Genomic DNA, 23,316 nt, shown 5'->3' with positions numbered 1-23,316 from the left:
GGTAGAAGAGGCAAGTCGAAAACTCAGAATTTTCAATCAAAGGATGTGAGCGCGAGTAGAAAAGAGCGTTACACACCATGGAAGCTACTTAGAGAGCTAGAGCTTTTACAGCACGGAGCAAAATTGTTCAAATACAATATTTGTGGCTTTAAGAGATCTCTCTCTCATCCTCGCATAACTCAGCATAACTTCCTATATCTATATAGAGCTCTCCGTTTAAACACATATCCTCTGTTTCATTTTGTAGCTCCTCTGCATGCACCCCATATAGAGTAGTAGCATCTTGATGCTCGTCTGGCACCACCGCAGCGGCTTCTGATTGAGCATCTTCTCTGATCTCCTCCATTGATGTCGTTGTGATTGGCACATGGTAGCCTTCATACGTCCTTGCACTACGAGGGGCTACCTCTATGACGTACCACCAGTTTGATGTAGACTTTGTAGGATGAAATACTACCTGCCAGAGCCACATAACTTACATGAGAGCTTTCAAGCACATAACTTGTAAAAGGGGGATGTTAACTATTTATATACTTACTTGTTCACAATGCTCGGGTAGTACGAAAGTGTCTCTTAGGTCAGTCCATTTCTTAGTAGAATCCACCTCAAGAAAACCAGACTCTCCTCTACGCACAGTAGCGTTTCGACCCTCCATGATTATCTTGAACCATTGCACGTCGAACAAGTCGACAAAAAATCCTCTGTAATCGATCCTCAAAATCTCTTGCAGCGTGCCGAAGTAAGTGAGTTCCGCCACCACGGGATCTGCATCAGAGGAACGTCGTCGACTAGACTGTTCAAATTTTGCCATGATTCCACAATCTTGAGTAAAACGCTTTTTGTCGATTCGTTCCACCCTAAAATGTCGACCTTTACACCATGCTGCTGTGTATGACTTATACTACAACGAACAAAGATTATGAGTGGCCGTTCAAACGTTTATAAATAAAGTCACTTGCTAGTCGTACATTGCAAACTTACCTTGGTCGCGCAACCCCGAGAGTACTCCCACTCTTCTTCAGTCACTTCGTCACCGCATTGTTGTGCGCTTTTCAATTGGTTGTGCAACCATCTTAAGCTCATGAAGGTTGGTAGGCTCTCCAGAACCGCTGGATAGTGCATCGGTGGTCGTCTTCCCCGTCTCCACTCGATTCGTGCCCTTTGTCGCTCTTGCTTTGCATCCTCATATTGTGAAATCCACTTTTGCATCACTGGATTGTGAAGCATGCAAAATCGGTTGATTTTAGCCTCTAGATCTTCCGTCATCTTCTTCTCAACACCGAGATTGCACATGACAATCCCAGATATGCGCTCATCATCTATGGTTCGCCATAGCGTGTCCCGGGATTTATCAAATCCGTCTAGCCACTCTCCAATGTACACTAGGGACTCTGATACCAACCAACCTTCTGCCATGCTACCCTCCGGACGTGCCTTTTGACGCACATATCCCTTAAGCGTTTTCATGAAACGCTCTAAGAAGAACATCCATCTGGAATGAACTGTGGCAGCTATTTCCACCTCATCAACTATGTGAATAAGAAGATGCACCTGAATTGTAATCCATCCCCAAGTTTCGCAAAATCTTTCTTGCTTCATCTCGGGAATCTGGCATCACATTGTCAGCTGGTAGAATGTGCTCTTTCAGCAATCTACACAACATAAAAATATGATACAGTCGTGTAAAAATCTATCAGATCATTATACATTTAGAGTTCTATTAAAGTAAACTAATTGTAATAGATCACCTGAAAAGCGCTGTGACGCTAGTGTCACTCCATCCAAACTTTGCCTGCATGTTGAGAAGAACCAGGAGTGCTTTCAATCTAGACATACGTGCTCCATTATACAATGATGTATCGGCTTCACTTTTCATATCATCATAGATAAGCCTTTCTGAATCCATGATCGTCTCGATCATTTCATCAATCTCGGGCTCAAACATTGTCTCGTTGGGAATGTGCTCTGCATGATCATCCCCCGAGCTGTCAGAGGCTACATCTTGTGGCCTCACATATGCTGCTTGACCAAAGCGCCTGCGAATACGTCTATTGGGTTGCAAGATTGCTGCTTGTTGGCCAGCGTCAGAGTCCGACGAGTTATAATTGGCAACAACTCGATCTATAATAGATGGATCGAACTCGCCAAATTCGCGAACGTGCTGCAAAGAAACACGTCTTGTCCGTCGCACAGCATGCTTGCATTGATTACAAGGACATAAGACCCTCGTTGAGAGATAGGTGTTTCGGTTGGACGGTCCCACATCCTCGTCGCTACTCATAATGAGGATAAAAAACTTATAACCTAGACAACAAATTTAATATTCTATTGGCATTCTTCGTCTTATCTCTCTCTCTCTCTCTCTCTCTCTCTCTCTCTCTCTCTCTCTCTCTCTCTCTCTCTCTTTACCTCACATTCTCTAGTCATGTCCAATCCCCGCACACCTCGGTCTAGAGGTGCACGGAGATCAGAACCACCGGGTTATAATCTCGTCTTTATTGGTCAATACCTATATTTGTGGGTACAAGAAATCTAGACACCCACGTCTACATGATACTGCATGTAGTGGACAAAATCCCTTTGCCTCTTCTCTAGCTGTAGCACTTCACTTCATCTTAACATCTTTTCACAGTAGATCTCTTCACTGTTCGTCTAACTCTAAACCCTAAACCGTAAGTAATTCTTGCGTGGACTCGATCTAACGTAAATAAGCGTAAATCTAACTAAAAATAAACCTAAATCTAATCTAATTTAACTTAAATAAACCTAAATCTAATTTAACGTAAGTCTACATCTAACCTAATCTTTAACGTCTTTTAGGATAGTTTCCTACGACGTTATAACTCTCTTCTTCTTGTGTGTGTGCGCGTGTGTGGATGTGTGTGCCAATAAAAAGAGATAAATGGTATAACCTTTCTATCACCCATGCCAAGTATGATAGATTGGTTATGCCATTTCCCTCTTGAATAATAGGTCTTGAGTTCAACTCCTCGTCGGCTAGATCTTTAGGTCTTTTAATTTTAGTTAGTTTCCTACGACGTTAAATTAGTTTCTCTCTCTTTCTCTCTCAATGTGTGCGTTTTTTTGTTTATGCATGTTTTCTCTCTCTTTTCCTCCCTAAATGTGTGCGTTTTTTGTTTATGCATGTTCTCTCTCTCTTTTCCTCTCTCAATGTGTGCGTTTTTTGTTTATGCATGCTCTCTCTCTCTTTTCCTCTTTCAATGTGTGTGTGCATTCTTTGTTTATGTATGTGTGTGTGCGTTTTTGTTTATGTTTGTACTCTTTCTCTCTCTCTCTCTCTCTCAAAACACTATGTGTGTGTGTGTGTGTGTGTGAGAGAGAGAGAGAGAGAGAGAGAGAGGGAGAGAGAAAGAGGGGAAGGGAACATGAGAGTGAGGAGAGGGAAGGAGCATACCTGGCTCTCCTTCCTCTCCTCGTGTGTGTGTGTGTGTGTGTGTGTGTGTGTGTGTGTGTGGAGAAGAAAGAGAGAGAGAGAGAGAGAGAGAGAGGGAGAGGGAGAGCGTTACCTGCTCCTTTCTTGAGGGCGCCGAAAAACTCAGATCTGAGATCTAAGTTTTTGGGCGCTCTCTGTTATTTTTTTTAGCCTAACCGGCGTCGCTATGAGCGTCGCAAATTTACAAGTAAATTTGCGACGCTCATAGCGACGCCGGGAAAAAAAAAATTGAGCGTCGCTGTGTGAGCGTCGCTAATATGAATAGCCTCTTGTAGTGTAGTGTGCAATGGAAAGATAGATAGCCCTAGAGTGATGGGCGTATATACAATGCACGGGGGAAAAAAATCCTAAAGAGGGAAAAAATGCCCCGGCGATCCTAGTGTGTTCACACACATCACTACCATATGTATATGGTAACAGAAAGAAAGGCATGACTCTCTTAGGGCACACTTAGTCTCCATCTATTGATAGAGGTAAAGGAGGATCATAGCCTTTCAAGGAACATAAATATTTGAGAATCTTACAAAGAATTTATGTCATTTGGAATCACAGAACCCTATGACCCTAGGTCCATAGGAAGACAACATATCCACATCATATGGTAGCATAACCCTATGAGCTTGAAGCCATAAGACAAAAAGGTGCTCTAATGAGAACTCACTAGAGGGTATCCTATGACCTCAAAGATACTAAGTCTTCTGTTATTGATTTTTTGTTGTCATTCCTTGGCGTGTTTTGAAAAAAGTTTTGCTATTATAATGTCATATATTAGAAGCATTTCTTCTCATATTACATCAAGTATCTCATTCAAAGTGGAACAATGATTTGATAAGCTACCAACTTCTTTCAAACAAAAGAAAAAATCTCAATTAAGAAATAGCTTCAAAAAATGGTTAAATTTTGGATTGATGAAGTGAATCCTATGTGAGGACACATCTCTCACTTAAGTAACATTCATAATATAATTGTTTGATGCTCCCATCATTTTCTAGCTTCTTAGTACTTGTTTTATTTGAGGTGATGAAAACTACCAAAATCATGTTGACAATTGATACTGCTACCAAAATGGTGTTTGTTGAACACCCTCTATCTTGGAGATACTATACTTCTTGCACTTAGTACTTTGTTGTACATGAAATCAAAGACTATAAATTTTATAAAATGAGTTGCTGGAAATCTTTGTGCACAACCCATAGTTGGTGTGATCAATTCATAGGCCGCTTATTAGTCACATCAATGGTGTTTTTAAACACCTCCTTTTTTGAGACACTACCTCTACAAGTTTTAAAGCATGTATTGAAGTTTTGAGAGACCATATCTAGAAGCTTTGTTGAAGTGTTAAAGCATGTTTGATGAAAATGTGGCATGTTAATATAATTTTTTTGGCATAAACATGTATTCTTTGACACTAAATGACACTATAGGTGCCATAGATGGCAAGTTATGGGTCTTCGGGCCATAGGATACTCCACAATATTTTTAGGTTTTTTAATTATCAAATGTTAATTTAGGTGTTGTACATACTATAGTGTAGTTGATACTTGATAGTGTTTTAAAATTGGGACTAGCTATTTTTTGTAATTGTGATTAAGGTGACAAATTTTATGTTAAGATTTGTTGGTGCTCTTTGTGTCTAGATATTATATTTTTGATTGCTTAGTAGAATCCGTCTTTATCAGCTTTTACATTGTTTTTAAAGAGTTTCTTTGATACAAATCCTTTTGCAAAAATCTATATCAAACGTCTTCTTATAAAGATAAAATAGAAAAGTAAAATTGGGTGCTAAAATCATGACATCGTATCTAAATTAAGAAAAATTTGAGCTTAAGAATAGTAGAATAGCATGATCCTAATACGCCAATGTAGCATTGGGAAACGGGATTTTCCCAATTTATCTAAAATGGTGTTTTTTCGCTTGGACAAGCACTACACTATGCTTATGATGTGGGAGACATCTCTCAAGAAGCTTATAGGATTTTCTTTGATTGTCTCTAGCTATCGAAGCATCACGATTCTCCATATTTTTTACTTCTATATTGTGGGTTTTCCTCGATTTGAGGTTTCCCACTTGTAGATTAAACCAAGATTTACCACACACAGAGAAACCCCCTAATGACTAACAACGTAAAAGTGGTAATAAGAAGTAGATTTTGGGGAATATCCTCTCAAATACTGGACCAATGTGATCTCGCCTTGACGTTGGCGGTCTGACTTATGGAGAAGAGACCAAGGCCTTCTTCAACCAAGAGTCACACCTTTATGAAAATATTGCATCGACACTTGTACCCTAATATTGACCTTAAATTAGAGATGAGAAAAAAGTGTAGTCCAATCTCAATCGAGAGATAAGAGTACTAATAGCCCCCACTACGAAAGCAAGATCTAGGGAGTATATCATAAAACCAATAGCATATGAGTAAGAATCAATAGCATATGAGTAGGAATCTTGGCCATCTTAGCCCTTTCCTTATTACATATGACTAGGGATCTTGACCATCTCATCCCTTTCCTCATTATGTTTGGAACAATCCTTTTGGCCCACTTTCACATATGGAGGCAAGGGAGTACTTATTGCCTTTCCCCTCTCTATATTGAAAGACTTGCTTACTCTATTGATATACTCAGCCTATGATAGATAGATCCAATAATCTCTTCCTTCTATCCAACATAATATGCATGTCGAGATTATGACTTGTTTCTTCCAAATCTTTCATGTCAAAGTTATTATGCAACTTTTACTTCAAAACATCTACATCATGGTGATTCTTCTCAATTGTAAGCATATCATTCTAAACTAAGTAGGCGTTGTTTGTAAGTAGTGGGTGTAGTTGTGTTTGTTGCGTTTCTCTCTACTCTTGTCTCGTCAAGTGGATGTAGTACCTTTAGCTCCTCAATGTCCAATAGCTCACATTGTCAATCACGTGTCCTAGCTTGCTAAAGTCTCCCATAAGGAAGACCATCCCAAGGCTAGAGTACTCCATGATCCCCTTTACAAGGCATTTGCATGGTGAGAGGATGTCCCCCTTCCTTCTCCTCATTTGCTGTTGAGAGGTCTTTCCTATGCCGCTCCTCCCACTATCACAAACTCCCAACGCCGAGGACTAGAAATAGCATAGAGCAATATAAATGAATTGCGCCCATGTGGTTGTATGTTGATCCACATAAAGAGAACCCCTAGGTCTCGAATCCATTATCTATATCTTCCCTTAGAGCTCTAATCTGTAGAGGATGGTCTCCCTTCTTGATCCTCTAGATGTGTTGTAGTGTATATACTTCCCCTATACTCTTGGTAATCCCCACTCCATGCTCTCTTGTGTCTTGGTGAGTAGTACAGTGGTCTCTAATCTCCATCACGTGCTCGAGCCGCCCTCAATGTTTCCATAGGAAGCCATCCTCGCCACTATATGGCACAGCTCTGGCTCATAGGGGATGTAGGGCCCAATTTGGGGACGCGAGGCGGCTTTAATCTCAACCGTCGAATCACGCAGTGAACTAGGGGTGAACTAGGGTTGGGTGATTTGGGGGTGAACTAAGGGTGAACTGGGGGCGCCTAAACTAGGGTATGATCATGTGCCATGCCAACATGGACAGCGACGCGCGAGCGTGGTGGTAGGGCATTCATGTGGCAAGCGAGACGTCCCGGGTTCGACCCACACCCCCAGAGGCGGGTGAACTAGGGGTGAACTAGGAGTGAACTCGGAGCGCTTAGTTCACCCCTAGTTCACCCCCAGTTCACTGCGTGATCCGACAGCTGAGATTAAAGCCGCCTCGCCCCCTCAAATTTGGGCCCTAGATCCCCCTACCAGAGCCATGCCATATAGTGACAAGGGGAAGCCATTGCAGTTTCACATCGCTGGCGTCGCTATGAGCGTCGCTATGAGCGTCGCAAATTTACAAAGAAGTTTGCGACGCTCATAGCGACGCCGGGAATTTTTTTTTTGAGCGTCGTTGTGTGAGTGTCGCTAATGTGAAGAGTCTCTTGTAGTGACCTCGGAAGATTTGGTCTTAATAATGGAGTCTTTTTAGACTTGCCTACGACTTTATCATTATTGATCCATAAGAAGTCTGAAAGGAGATACTCCTCGGCAACTTCGCTATGTAGACTCACTCCACTACACTCTATAATCAACCAATTCGAGCTGTGGGTGTAGATACTTAAGTGCCTATTTTCAAAGGCTAAGAGGAGTAGCAACTAAGGTTTTGAATTGCCAAAGCATACACTAAGTAAACACATAAGTTTAATTAACATGGATGACAATAACCAAGAGAGTAGAATGAACATTGATAGCTTTGATTTTGCACATGAAGGTGCTAATGATGATGCCCCCATGTTTGTTAATTATCTTGTCACTAGGTTGCAACAAGCTATGGGCAAAACCCCGCTTTGCAAGCCGAAGTTACTCAACAACTTCGTGCTTATGGGATTTCCTTTCCACTCCAAGAGGAGAGAGAGCTTACGAGGCCTCTTGATGAGACCCCCAAAAGAAGACTCTCTCCCATAAAAGAGGAGGAATCCAAAGAACAAGAAAGTAACGAATCCCTAAGTTCCTCCGAAGATGTGGCTCCACAAAGACGACAGATTAAACGATCGCCAGCTCCTCCCAAGAGGAAACGGTTAACCCATAGTCCTTCTCCTTATCACTTCAAAAAGGGAAGAGAGGAAACAAAGGAAGAAAAGGCCACCCTCTTCTCCTTCTTCTTCACCTTCCTCCTCTTCTAACAAAAGCAATAGTTATTCTCCTAGAGAATACAAGAGGGGAGGACATCACAAATCTTATCTTACATGGCAAAGGTCACAAAAGCTCAAGAAGTTTAAAGAGGGAGGAAAGAGCATCTCTTTTCTCACCTATGATGGCACCTTTGGTGCTACTGATGACAAAGTATTGGCCTTCATCCAGCAATTTGTTACCATATACATGTGGTAGTGATGTGTGTGAACACACTAGGACCGTCGAGGCATTTTTTCCCTCTTTAGGACGTTTTTCCCCCCTGTGCATTGTATATACGCCCATCACTCTAGGGCTATCTATCTTTCCATTGCACACTAAGTTATACACTCTCTATTGTGTGCCTTGAGCTTCCTTCGTCTTCTCCAAACTATGTGTGTTTCTCTGCAACCCTAATTCCAACAATTGGTATCAGAGCAGGTCACGTCCTCCCGGGCTTAGTCGCCAGCTGCTCCAGCACACGCCTGCTCCAACATTCGTAGGTCGACAAAAAATTTGGGAGAGCTCGTTGAGCTTGATCTGCTCAGAATTTTATTTTGGGCTCATTTCGGCCTCCGTTTCCACTACAGGCAGTACTGCACAGGCTATTTCATCATTTTGTGCAGAATTTCTGTCGGTGCCGTTTTTTGCATAACAGGTGCCTTATAGTCTTCTACGGTTTGTGCTATATAGCACAGGTTGTTCCCGCTCCATTTCTCCTATTTTCGGGCAGTTTTCACATCAGGTGCAGCATTTACCATGGCTGACAACAACAACACAGATGTATTCAAGATGTTTGCTGCTGAGGGCAGGTTGGATGGGGACAACTACCCTATGTGGGCTTATATGATGCAACATGTTCTTGTGTCAAAGGGTGTCTGGAACATTGTGCAGGGCATTGATGTACGTCCTGGTTCTGAGGATGTAGGCGATGTTGAGGACATTGCAGGTCTTGCTCCAAGGATTGCAGCTGTGAGAGTTGTTTTACCTATGGCAGAACAACCTCGTTGGAATGTTAAAGATGCGTAGGCTCATGCATTGATTGCGTTTTTTGTGAAGCGCACCATTGTTCCTCACATCCGTTCAACAAAATCTGCAAAACAGGCTTGGGATATTCTAGCAGGTCTTTATGCAAGCCGCAATGAGACTAAAATTGCTTTGCTGCATAAAGAGCTGGAGTCGAAGATTATGCATGAGGAAGATGATATGGACACTTTCCTTGCTAGTGTCAAGGATATCAATGAGCAGCTTATTTCTGCAGGTGAAGTCATTTCAGACAGTTCCCTTGTGCAGACTGTTCTTGATGCCTTACCAGATTCCTACCAGACTTTTGCTAGTACTTGGAGACTGATGACCCAAGGAAATCCTGAAGTTGTCAAGTTTGATGCATTATGCACATTGTTGTTGCAAGAGTCACTTTCTAGAAAAAACAGGACTAGGCAGCGTGCAATTGAACAGGCTTTTATTGCTTCTCAAAGAAAGGGTGGTAACAGTAATGCAGCCACTTCTTATGGTTCTGCTACGAGTGGCAAAAATTCTGTTCCTAATGCTTCTGTTGGCATTAGGAAAGTACTTCGTCTGGCAATTCTGGTGATAAGGGCAAAAAGAAGATGCGTTGCCATTATTGTAAAGCTAATGATCACTTGATCAAGTCGTGTCCTAAGTTGAAGGCCAAAGAGGCTAAGAAGAGAGAGGGTGGTTCCACTGTAAATGATGGTTCCACTACAAATGCAGCCATTGTTGAGTCTTCTGTGAAAGGAGACTGTGTTGCTGATGTTGATGCAGAATGGGATTTTAGCGCAGAGTGCACTTACAATCTTGCTATCCATGATGCATGCTTGTCAGTTGCGCAGATTCACATGTGTGGTATTTTGACACTGGTGCTACAAAGCACATTACCTCACATCGTGAATTGTTTACCTCTCTCAAGTCTGTCCCTCATGGGAATTCAGTCACTTGTGCCAACAACGCCTCTTATCCAGTTCAGGGAGTTGGAAAGATTGTGCTCACTGCTGCTAATGGCAGTTCCTTCACACTTGTTGATGCACTTTATGTACTTGGGATCAAGAAGAATCTCTTGTCTGTATCCGCACTTGCTAGACTTGGACTTGTAGTCAAATTTGTGGATGACAGATGTACAGTTCATGATCTCGGTTTTGGTGATGAAATTGTTGCATATGGTCTTTTGTGCCGTGGGCTGTATAAGCTCACTTTGTATGACAAGTGTGGACAAAATTTTGCAAATGCTGTTGCAGATTCAAGGGCTATTTCAGATGCAAAACTTTGGCATGCACGTTTTGGTCATCTGAATTTTTCCAGTTTGCTACGTTTGCAGAAATCTGATGTGGTTGCTTCTTTGCCGCCTCTTGAAGCACTTGTCAAATATGTTTGTGAAGGCTGTATTTTGGGTAAGATGCAGCATTCTAAATTTCCAAAGGATGGTTCAGTTCGGGCCACATGCAGGTTGCAGCTTGTGCATAGTGATGTTTGTGGGCCCATGCAAACTCCGTCCTTGGGCAATTACCTGTACTTCGTGACTTTCATTGATGATTACTCCAGGCATGCATGGGTATTTCCGCTTAAAGCAAAGTCCGAAGTTTTTATGTGCTTCAAACGATTTCTGGCTATGGCTGAAAATGTCTCGAAATGTACTATGGGCACCCTCCGTTCCGATCGAGGGGGGGAGTATATGTCTCATGAATTTGATGCATTTCTGGCTAGTTGTGGGATAAAACACCAATGTACAGTGCCTTATACACCTCAACAAAATGGTGTTGCTGAGAGAAAAAACAGGTCACTGACGGAAATGGCACGATGTATGGTCAAAAATCAAGCTTTCGCCATGCATCTTATGCATCAGATTGTTATGCTTTGGCTGTGTCTAGCTTACATGATGTTGAGGAGCCTCTGACTTTTGATGAAGCACAAAATTCAAAAAATTGGAGGGCTGCCATGCAATCAGAATATGATGCACTTATAGAAAATGACACATGGACTTTATGTGATTTGCCTCCTGGCAAAAAGGCCATTGGTACGAAGTGGGTTTACAAGTTGAAACGCAAGCCGGATGGTGGGATCGATCGCCATAAGGCTCGACTTGTTACAAAGGGTTATGCACAACAAAAAGGCATAGATTATGAAGAGACTTTTGCTCCCACTTTTCGTATGACTACTGTGCGTTTTCTATGTGCATTGGCAGCTCATTTTGGTTGGGATGTACATCAATCAGACATTGTTACTCCTTTCTTGAATGGTGACATATTTGAGGAAGTTTATGTAACGCAGCCTCGCGGTTTTGTCATAAAAGGACAAGAGGACAAAGTGTGCAAATGTAAGAAGGCTTTGTATGGGTTGAAGCAATCTCCTCGTGCTTGGTATGAGAAAGATGACACTCATTTGGTCAAACAAGGCTTTCGTAACAGTCCAACAGAAAGCACATTGTATGTAAAGCGTGAGGGTGATGTACTTCTCATTGTGGTTCTTTATGTTGATGATTTGCTGATCACTGGACCAAATGAGAGACATATTGCTGAATTTAAGGCTGATTTGAATGCTACTTTCAAGATGAAAGATTTGGGATTGTTGCATCATTACTTGGGTATACAGTTTAAGCAATGTGATGGTGGTATTGCCTTGTGTCAGAAAGGTTACATAGAGACATTGCTATGTAAGTTTGGACTTGAGGATTGCAAACCTATTGCCACTCCCATGGAAACAGGTTTGAAGTTGAGTCTACATGATGCTGGTGATCCTGCTGATGTCACTCTTTACCAAACTGCTGTTGGCTGCCTCATTTATGTATGCAACACGAGGCCAGATATTCAGTTTGCAGTCTCATAGGTCAGCAGATTTATGCATAGCCCAGGGTCTAAGCATTGGCAGGCAGTCAAGAGGATTTTCCGCTACCTTAGTGGCACTTTACATCTTGGCTTGTTTTATCCCAAGGGGGGATCATTGCCGCCAGACTTACATGCTTTTTCAGACTCAGATTGGGTTGGTTGTTTTGACACAAGAGTGTCCACAAGTGGTTTTTGTTTCATGCTTGGCAGTTCATGTGTATATCATGGTTGAGCAAGAAGCAACCTACTGTGGCCACTTCGAGTTGTGAGGCTGAGTACAGGGCAATCTTCACAGCTATAGTTGAGTGTGTATGGCTCAGACGCCTTATGGATGATTTGGGTGTTGGACAGGACAATGCCAGCACTATCTACACTAACAGTTAGAGTGCATTGGCAGTTGCGAGGAACCCAGTTTCTCATGCTCGCACAAAGCACATTGAGGTGCATTACCACTATGTCAGGGAGAGGCTCTCAGCAGGAGAGATGAGCTTGGCTTATGTGCCAACACAGGACAACCTTGCAGATCTTTTCACAAAGGCATTGTCTCATGAGAAGCTTGAAGCTTTCCACAAAGCTTTGGGCTTACTCCCCTCTGTGGACTGATCCTGTCCTCAGGGCATGGCACTTCCCTTTACTCATGTGCCAGCTCTCGTTCACCGCATCACTCCAGGGGGGATTTGTTACCATATACATGTGGTAGTGATGTGTGTGAACACACTAGGACCGCCGGGGCATTTTTTTCCTCTTTAGGAGGTTTTTTCCCCGTGCATTGTATATACGCCCATCATTCTAGGGCTATCTATCTTTCCATTGCACACTAAGTTATACACTCTCTATTGTGTGCCTTGAGCTTCCTTCGTCTTCTCCAAGCTGTGTGTGTTTCTCTGCAACCCTAATTCCAACACAATTTGATGCGACCTTTGGAGACGAGGGCTTCACGGAGTCCTCCAAGCTACACCATGTAACTATGCACTTCCAAAAATCGGCTCGTCAATGGTGGGCTAGCCTTCGTTGGCAACGACGAAGCCCCAAAGACATGGAAAACTCTACGCGTTTCCATCATGAAGCAATTCCTTGCATGCAATGCAAAGGACAAAGTGCTCACTAAATGGCGGATTTTGAGGCTTCTCTCTCATGAGTCTATCCACAAATATGTGGACAATTTTTGGGATTTATATCTCAAGGCTATTGTCTTTCAAAAGATAGACTTCACCAAGCAAAAGCAACAATTCTGTGCGGAATTACCCAAAAAGATGGCCGAGTATGTCAACTCTCAAACGACCTAGTTCTATCACCAAAGTAATCCACCATACCATGGTTGCTTTGCGCATCAATTTTCAACAAGGGGCTAGACGGAATGTCAAGCCCATGGAAAATAAAGACAAAAGTGATTCCAAGAGGAAACCAATGCCCAAAATTCTTACCAAGGCTGTTCCAACAACAACAACAACGATCGGTCCAAGGAGAAGGGAGTTTACAAAGGTAAATTTAAACTCTCTCCTAAAGAGCTAGAAGCTTTTCGTAAGGACCACAAATGTTTTAAGTGTGTGGAGCAAGGCCATGGTTATCGTCCCTTGCCCAAGAGAATTGCCCACAATGAGACTCCTAGAGCCTCTATGTTTGAAGCTCCAAAAGAGGATGCTCATTGCCAAGTATTTCTCCGTTGCTATGCTTGGAGAAAGATGCAAGAGCATGATTCCTTTATTTTGTTTGACCCTGGTTCAACTCCACAGAGTTGACCACCAAGCTTGGCTTATAAGCCCACGAATGGGAGATACATTAAAATTCGGTGGAGCTATCAAGGGACAAGACGTCTCAGTTACTTCCTTAATTGGAAAATTAAGGCTTCATGTCCAAAGCTATGTGGACAAAAAGGATTTCTTCATCTCCCCTCTCAAACATGAGAATGTTAATCGTTGGGACATCATGGTTTAACTGCATGGCTTCAAACATGAATTTCCTTGAAAGAAGAATCTACTTCACCTACAGGGAAAAGAGCATGTATATAGATGCTAATGAGTTGGGAAATTTCCTTGAAAGAAGAATCTACTTCACCTACAGAGAAAAGAGCATGTATATAGATGCTAATGAGTTGGGGAACACCATATCCTTGCAATAAAGGGAATCAAGAGGAATTAAAGTTGTCTAATTTCCTAAATGGATCCCAAGATGTTTTCATTGATGACATCCCTAGTGAGCTACCTCTAAAATGAGGGATGATGACCATGCAATTGAGCTCCTACCAGGAAGCTTACTGCCTAACAAACCTCCTTATCGAGTTTCAAGAGGAGATCATGAGGCAAGTGCATGAATTGGTGGAAAAAGGGATGGTGAGGTCTAGCTTCTCTCCATTTTGTTCACCATTGCTTTTAGTGCAAAAGAAAGACGACACATATCACATGTGTGTCGACTATAGAGCACTAAATAAGATTACTATCAAAAATAGATTTCCCGTGCCGCGCGTAGAAGATATATTTGATAATTTACAAGTTTTGGCCTGACAAATGCTCCAGACACATTCAAATTCATGATGGACAAAAATCTTCAGGCCATTTAAATTCTCCAGGTAATCTTTCAAGTTGTGAGAGAGAATAAGCTTATCATTACTCAAAAGAAAAGTAATTTTTTCCTACAAGAGATTCAATATTTAAGTCACATTATCTCTAAAGATGGCACCCGTATGGATCCAACAAAGTTAGAGATAATAAAAGAATGGCCTAATCCAAGGAATCTAGAGGAGGTACCAAGCTTCATAGGTATGTGTGCATACTATAGATGCTTCATTAAAAACAATTATTGCTAATAGCAAGCCCATTACATGACTTAACAAAAAAGAATGTCAAGTATTCATGGACTGCAAAAGTGCAAGAAGCTTTTAAAGAAGCTAAAGGAGAATCTTATCTCTCAACTTGTGCTCACACTACTAGATCTCTCGAAGCCATTTGAGGTCGAATGTGATGCTTGTGCGAATTGACTTGGAGCTAATTTGCTTCAAGAAGGGCGTGCCATAGCATTGAGAGTCAAAGACTCAACTTCGATAAGTGAGTATTGGGCAAATACGAAAAAGAGCTACTAGCTATTCTATATGCCCTAAACACCCGGAAACACTATCTCTTGGGGACTCCATTCATCCTACAAATGGATCACAAAGACTCAAGAACTTCATGACGCAAACCAAGCTCTCCAACAAACAAATGAGGTGGGCAAATTTTCTTTTTCAATTTAAATTTCATATTGCTCACATTGATAACAAGCACAATCAAGTGGTCGATGCAATTTCACAACGACCAAGGGTAAATGTGGTGTCTATAGCAACTCACAATGATCTATCGATAGATGTGTATGCTACTGATCGAGACTTTAAGTACGTAATTATAGCCTTTACAATAGGGAAGAAAAAAGAACCATTCACCTTGAAGGATGGTTATCTTCCAAACGGCAATAGGCTAAGTGTTAATCACCCATACAATAAGAAAGTCATGTATGAATCCCATACTTCTCCTTATGCGGGGCAAAGAGGGATTCCATAGCCTACTCTTCGAGGAGTAGGAATGTATTTCTGTTGGTCTACCATGAAAAGTAAACATACAAGAGTATGTTTCAAAATGCATGGTATACCAAAAGTTGAAATTTGATCGAGGGAAGCAACTTGGATTGTTTCAATCGACGGGCGTAACAAGAAAACACACTCTATGCCTATCAAAAATACTATTAAGGCACATCAAATGGCAACCCTCTTTAAATCTCAAATTTTCAAGCATCATGGATTTCCAACACCCATAGTGTCGGACAAAGATCTTAGAATGAGCAGTAATTTCTAGAAGGGTCTCTTTGAGAATCTAGGAAGTAGATTAAATTTCTCTTTCGGCCTATTATCCACAAATGGAGACCAAAGTGAAATAACTAATCTAATGATTCTTGATCTACTAAAAGCCTATGTCATGGAGGTGGATCAACGTTCTCAATAAGAGAAGTACCTACCTCTTATGGAGTATACATACAATGACATTGTACATACTTCTATGGGAGTGGATCAACGTTCTCAATGACAGAAGTACCTACCTCTTTTGGAGTATGCATACAATAACATTGTACATACTTCTATGGGAAAAGCACCTTTCGAGGTTAAAGAGGGAAGATTCAAAAGTCCCTTACTACTTAAAGTACATGGGAAGATCTTCACTGCTGCTGAATATAGCCAAGACTCATAAGAGTCTTGCCCAAAGATTAAAGAGGTTACATCCATCTCAAAGCAAATGCAAAAAGGGCTGCTACTAATAAGCACAAAAGAGCCTTAGCCTTTAAGAAAATGATTGGGTCTTGCTAAAGTTTCTCAAGGATTGTCTAAGGCATACTACGAGCAATAATCTTATGGGCCACCAAGAGTATTATGATAAACTAGAAAAAAGATACTATGGTCCTTTTTTTAAATTCTTAAGCCAATCAATGAGATGGCTTATCAATTGAAGTTGCCCAACCATTGGATCATGCACAATGTTTTCCATGAGAACCTACATAAGCCTCACAAAGGAGCGCCATCAAAAGAAGCAATAGTTGCAGACCCTCCAAAAATTGAAGATCAAGAAGAAGTACTTCAATCTAAGTCCATCCTATGACATGAAGACAAGGTATTAAGAAACGACAAGATTATCTAACGATATCTTATTAAGTTAAATAATTATCCTTTTAAATATGCTAAATGGATGCAAGGAACCTAGCTTAAGGATAATATGAACCTTGTCAATCCTTACAATGCTGCACTAGAGTAAGCATATGAAAATGCATTTTAAATGAAAAATGTTTTTCTCTTATAAGACTAGTTCTCTTTTTATTGTGCACAAATTTAAATAGTATGCATGCTTAGAATCATGTTCGTGGTGACGACGTCTCCCAAACACCAAGTAGAACTTGTCACGCTACTTTGGAAGTATGATATGGACTAAAGAGCAGACATGCTTGCGGCAGCTACGTCTCCCAAGCACCAAATGGATTAATAATCCATCTTGAAATGATGTCGTAGGGTAAAAAGGGATCCTCTACCTGCTATAAGAAACATGGCCTAATGACTAGGCTTTATCTTCTCTACCTCATAGTTGAGGACGACTATGATTTCAAGAGAGAGGTAATGTCATAAAATCTAATATCTAGCTTACCCAAATGATTTTCTCATATTAAACTGACCATTTTATGTGGGAAAATAAACAGGAACAAGAGTTAGAATTGAGATATGTGCTTCTAGACCTATCTCAACAGGGGACCAAAAGGAGAGATGGTTGCATCTCAATACGGGTCCAAAAGGAGATGGTCTACCAAAGAGCAATGTGCAATAAGTGCTTCTAAACTTATCTTAGCAGGGGACCAAGAGGAGAGATGGTTACATCTCAATACGGGTCCAAAAGGAGGTAGTCTATCAAAGAGCAACGTGCAACTAATGGAGCTTAAAATACCTTAGGGTTAGCTTCATTAAAGACCTCCAATGGTTAGTGTTAAAAGTCCTTTGACCTTAGACAAGCTAGGGCTGCACTTGAGGTGGGAACCCAACCTAAGCTTGAGGTGCTTGTCGTGCTTGATGATTAAGGTGCGTGCTTGATGCAAAGGGCACATGGGACACATGTCAGACTCTCCCTATGCTTAACCACATGGTGTGCTTGAATGCTATTGGTTGGGCTAAAGAGGGGTCCAATGAGCTTCTAGTTCCATCCAACAAATATCTAGATATTTTCAAGCTCTCTCTCTCTAAGGGGTAAGGAGGACACTTGTCCAAAGACTACCCATGTACTTGAATGCATGCTGCATGTGATTGGCTAGGGGGGAGAGGGGTCCAATGAGATTGAAACATGTGTCAAAGCTACAACTCGCCCCAAGCAAGCAAGGGGGGTGTTGGGGGGATATACACTACACACACACACACACACACACACACACACACACACACACACACACTCATTTTGTGGATTCATTCTCACTTGGTGAAAGTTGAGGAACTCCACCTCCTTCTCCAAGCTTGTGAGAAGTGAGAGCCTACACTAACACTCTTGGCTATGGAATGCAAATCCAACCAAGATCCATGCTTCAATGCTTAAACTTTCCATCTTCTCCATCTTCATTATGATGCTATTATGTATGCTAGCAAGAAGAGTGATGATAAGTGAGGAACTATTTCTTTCTCCTATGGAATGTTAATTCTTCCTCTTCCCTATCCTCATTCCCCGCTAGCTCTCTCCACCTTCAAAGGTGTTTGATGCCTTGGGACTGAGGCTTGGGATAGTTAATGCTTTCTACAAAGTTTATGTTTGTGATGCATGAAGCTTTCCATCTTCATTGCATCACCAAGGTCAGAAGGAACACAAAGATTGTATTGTACCAAGTCTCTCTTGATGGGAGAAACTATAATACAAATTCCTATTGGAGGGGGGACCGGCTCCGTATGAATCCGGTCCTCAACTATTGTCATGTTCTCTAAACTATCTCTCTTTTTCAAAAGTATTGTTCATGCAAAGTTAACTAAGTACCATGTTTATGTTGCTACCATCAATTAAGTTCACCCGCTATGCTCACAAAGTAATGTCACAAAAGTGCTTCACCTAATTTCCTAATTCCGCTGCTCTCAAAGTTCATAGGCCATTTCCATTACAGATCCACTGATGTGTTAAAAGGTAATTGAAAATTCTATTAACCAAGGTTGATGGTCATTACTTGCCTTTGCAAGCATAGCAAACAAGACTAATCTATCCTTGGCATATTGAAATGGCCTCAAAGGTGGATAAAATTTAACGGATCCGGCTTCCACACCTGGCAAATTAAAGTGAAGGGCTATCTGATGCGAAAGAATTTGTGGAGTGTTGTCAAGCCGCTATCAACCGATGAATTAGGTACATCCAGTGCGGTTACCAGAGCATTATCTGGCGAGCAACAATGCAAGGACGAGCAAGCATTATGTATTATTCTGACATCTCTTGAAGATGATTTTATTCATTATCTGGATGACATGCAATCTGCCAACACTACCTGGATACAGCTAGACAAGGTTTTTGGTGCTAAACTCAGTATTCAATGATGAGTCTAAAGATGGAGTTATATTCTCTTGCTATGCGTGCTGATGAAAATATTACATCTTTAGTTAACCGGCTAAAGAGTATTAAAATGCAACTTGTTTATGTCGAAGCCCCAGTACTAGAAGAAGATCTCATAGCCGTTTTGTTAAAAAGTTTGCCTGACAAATTTCATCAAATTGTTACTGTGTTAAAGGAGAAAGATCCACTGCCATCCTTGTATGGTATCATCAATTCATTGCAAGAAGAAGAACGAAGTGTACCCCGTACCAATTCTCCTATTATTCCTGGTGCATATACAGTTTCCAATGCAATATCCCCCATCAATTCTTTTGATACTTCTAGTGCCTATGCAGTCACTAATTGTGTTGCTACTTCAGCTTCATCTTGACCATTCAGTCCCTTTTTGCCTTATTAACTAGGCACTTTGGATAGTGTATTACATAACTTTGTATGTCTTTATGCAATTGTGGTCAGTAGAATTGATGAAATATGAGTGCATAGGTCTTTCGTATCCCAGAATGGCCTGCACAAGGACTATCATGACATTCATAAGGATTTGGCGCTTGATGTGATGGTCCATTGGTACACATACTCTCCCCTTGTGGAGTAAGTAACCCTCATCAATGGAGAAATTTTTTCCATTGATTTAAGTCACTAGTAGCTAAAGTGGAACATTGTGTAGAGTCATCCTGAACAATGGCTTGAGTATTGGTGAGAGCTCATTTTGTCATATGACTCCATACCTTGGAATACGATTGATAATGCTCACACTTGACTCAAAGAGATTGGAAAAAGTCACTATGAATTTTTGTGAATGCAAGAGCATGTATCTCAAGCATGCAACTCAAGACATCAGCTACCACATTGTACTGGCCTTTACAATATCTTAATTTATGGTCATACTCATGAAGGATTTCTGCCACCGGGCCTTACGTCCCTCCAAGTCTTTTTGTTTGTGAAATAGTTGATGCTTTCATGATAAAAAACTATCTCAAATTGAGGACCATATAGATAGTGTCACCAATGCTTGAGAGCATGAATAATGGCATAAAGTTTGCATTCATAAGTAGAATAATTCTACTGAACGGAATCTAGTTTCTTACTCTCAAAGGCAACATACCCCCTTCATGTAGGAGTACCACGCCTATAGCTTTGTTGATAGCATCAACCTATACGTAGTGTTAACCGGAGTGTAAATCTATCTTAGAGAAACACTCTGCTCCTTTAAACTGATCAAATAGCTCATCCACCCTCGGGAAAGGATACTTGTTTTTCATGGTTATGTCATTCAAGGCACTGTAGTTTACACACATACACATAGAGCCTTCCTTTTTCTTAATTAATAAAATTGGTTCTATCCATGGGGAATAGCTAGATTGAATGAAACCATGGATTCAATAGGAGAGACCTCCTGTGATGAGTACTTAGAAGAGGCATCTAAGGGTAGTAATTGTACCGTATTTAAGACCTTACATTTCCCTTTCTCTGTATCTTTTCTATCTTGGGATTTCCCTTCAAAAAATCTTTTTTTTCATGTTTTCCAAGATAATTGAAGCAGAGCTTCTCTTTCTTGGCTCTCTCAAACTCTTTGTTTGAGAATGGTCCTCTAGGACCCTTGGCTTTCTTTGAGGACTCCATTGGTGCATTGAATAAACTCCTTTTCTTACGAGATGCAGATGTTTACTTTTTTTTGGTACAAATGTAGATGCAGGTGTTTAATTCTTTTTTTTTTTGGGATGTTTCTATGCACATTATCATCATGTATTTATGCATGATGAATAGATTCAGGTTACTAGCTTTGTGGTGGTGGGTTTTCACCTTGGCTTGATAGCCCATGGATAAACCCATGCACTTTGTGAAACTCATTTATACCCTCCAATTTCAGAATGATCTCCCTATAATTGTCTTTTATAGTACATGACCGTGAGTTTGTCCATCATACACTCATCTTGAGAATCACAATTTATATCCTGTTCATTTTGTAGAAGGAACTCCTTGCGGAAGGTAGTTTCAAAGGCTAGCCACGTGGTCAGCTTATGGGGTGGCTTGATACTCATCCACCACTTACATAATAGACTAGCCTTGCCCTTCAATAATAGACTAGTCTTTATCCCTTTCTGTTCATCTAGTGTTGGCTGGAGCTAGTGGATATCACTCCATTTATGTAGGAAGGTATCCACAAAATCCTTGTTTCGCTCTCACACTTCCCCTTTGTATGATGGTGGCATCAAGTTTTTAAATTTTATTGCCAACCTCTTGTTGAGAAGAGAGAAGTACACCATCATGCAATGCATCACTTGTACGAGCAAAAGATATACCATGAGAATGCGGCCCTTGGCTTGAAACCCCTAACCCCTGAGTCCTAGTGCATATTGTGCCACCATAACAAAAAAATTTAAATGGTTTGACCTCTTGGTTTCTTCCAAATGTTGGCCATACACATGGCTTTGAGCTTTATTATAAGAACATTACCCTATATGACGGGAGTTTTAATCAAATTTGTTTTAAATTTTATATATTATATTGGAGCTACGTTATTGAGCCAGATTTGGCATTTTTTTTACGACTAGCATGTAGGTGATAACTGCCTTTGGAACAACTTTCAATAGCATGTGCCCTTTGCACGCACGCGTGCACACACACACACACACACATATTGGCTCCACCTGGAAGTACGATGAGGTTAGCTTGGCAAAACTGCAATACCGAGGCTGTAGCAAAACAGTTTTTTGGCTAGGCTTCTTTCTTACGCTCTCTCTCTCTCTCTCTCTCTCTCTCTCTCTCTCTCTCTCTCTCTCTCTCTCTCACACACACACACACACACACACACAGTATGTAAGGGTAAGCCCAACTTGTGTCACCATGTGGGAAAGCCCTCTAGCTACCTAGGAAGAGATAAATGTGACATGGTCCAATAGCAAGAGGGTGCAACCTCTCTAGACAATGATTGTAAAGCACCAAGCCTACTTTAGAGGCTTTTTCCTAATTAAGCCTTTTCACTTTGAGATTACTATCATAGTGTCTATTCTCTAGCTAATACTTTTGCTCTAAGTACTAAACTAGCTCTAATTCTAAGTGCTCTAACCCTAACCTCAAAACAATGGTGAGCTTGAGGCTTCATCCTCCATAGGCAAGCTCACATTGTGACATTACACTGTATGCTATGAGCTTTATAGCGGCGATCAACTTCACTTGGTTCCTCATACACATTCCTAATTGTTCACATTCAGTTTTTGTATTGTTTACATGCTATTGTATGTTGTGATGCGTTATTTGTTGCCTCCCCCTTAGTGAAATGCCTCAACTTTGGCAACACAAGGTGTCTATACCAATTTCATGCACACTTATTTGTCCTTTGGAATAATCCCTTGCGCAATTGTCTGTACTCGACAAACTGAGGTTATATCTCTTGGAAAATTTCGTTAATTTCTAGTGAAATTCTCCTTAAAAGCTGTGAGCATGCAATGCCTTTATACTGCCTAATTAGTACTTTTTCATCCCTCACCAGTTGAAGTCATTGAGGAAACACTCTAAAGGTGTGTATGGGTGATCATTTGATCTTGAAGACCGAAAAGTACAAATCTATTTGCACGCCAACTCTCATGGTAGAGAAACGGATGGATACTGAAGCCGTGGGTTCTTCTTCCTCTTCCCAGGTGGACAACTTTATTTTATTTTTCAAGTTTTCCTTTTTGAGGAACTCAAACTAATTGATTCAAGTGCATATCTCTAGCAGTGATAAATTAGTTAATTAAGTTTTTCTTAACATGGAGTGCAAATTGGTATTGACCAATTTCTCTTACACACGTGCATACATTAGTAGACTTGACATTGTTTGTACTAAATGCATAATACTATACTTCAAGAGTGGAAAGGATAGAAGCATTGGCTCTGCATAACTCTTGAGAATGACATACATGTTAACATTAAAAAGAACTATCCAAGGATTGTTTTTTGTTTTTCAAATTGAAAACTATGTGAGATAATAGTTTTCTTTCTTCAAACTCAGCTAATAAAACTTTGCTAAACATAAGTATTTCCTAACCATGAGGGATATTCTCGTTTCTTGCTCTTTACTTGGCTAAGTATTGGGATGTTAAAAATCTAATTTTGCTATTACTATGCTCAAAAAACCGTGTCTATTACATTCTAAAGTCAAGAGGATTTACTCCTTGCTGCCATAAGTAAACACGGATCCAATTAAAATATTTTGTTGAAGATATTTGAACGCATGGATAAGAGGGACATGGATGACAACTGTT

The 23,316-nt window shown here is 40.9% G+C and overlaps 1 protein-coding gene across 1 annotated transcript in view; it reads right to left on the bottom strand.

The window, feature by feature from the left end:
* LOC147437669 (uncharacterized) overlaps window positions 1-23,316 on the bottom strand; it is a 65,987-nt gene that overhangs the window by 11,455 nt on the left and 31,216 nt on the right. The gene's annotated exons all lie outside the window — the stretch shown is intronic.

This window comes from Adiantum capillus-veneris, chromosome 17 (assembly GCF_014529385.1).
Source record: "Adiantum capillus-veneris isolate H3 chromosome 17, ASM1452938v2, whole genome shotgun sequence".
NCBI lineage: Eukaryota > Viridiplantae > Streptophyta > Polypodiopsida > Polypodiales > Pteridaceae > Adiantum > Adiantum capillus-veneris.
The sequence above is the reverse complement of the archived record's forward strand: the minus strand, read 5'-3'. Positions and strand labels throughout refer to the sequence as shown.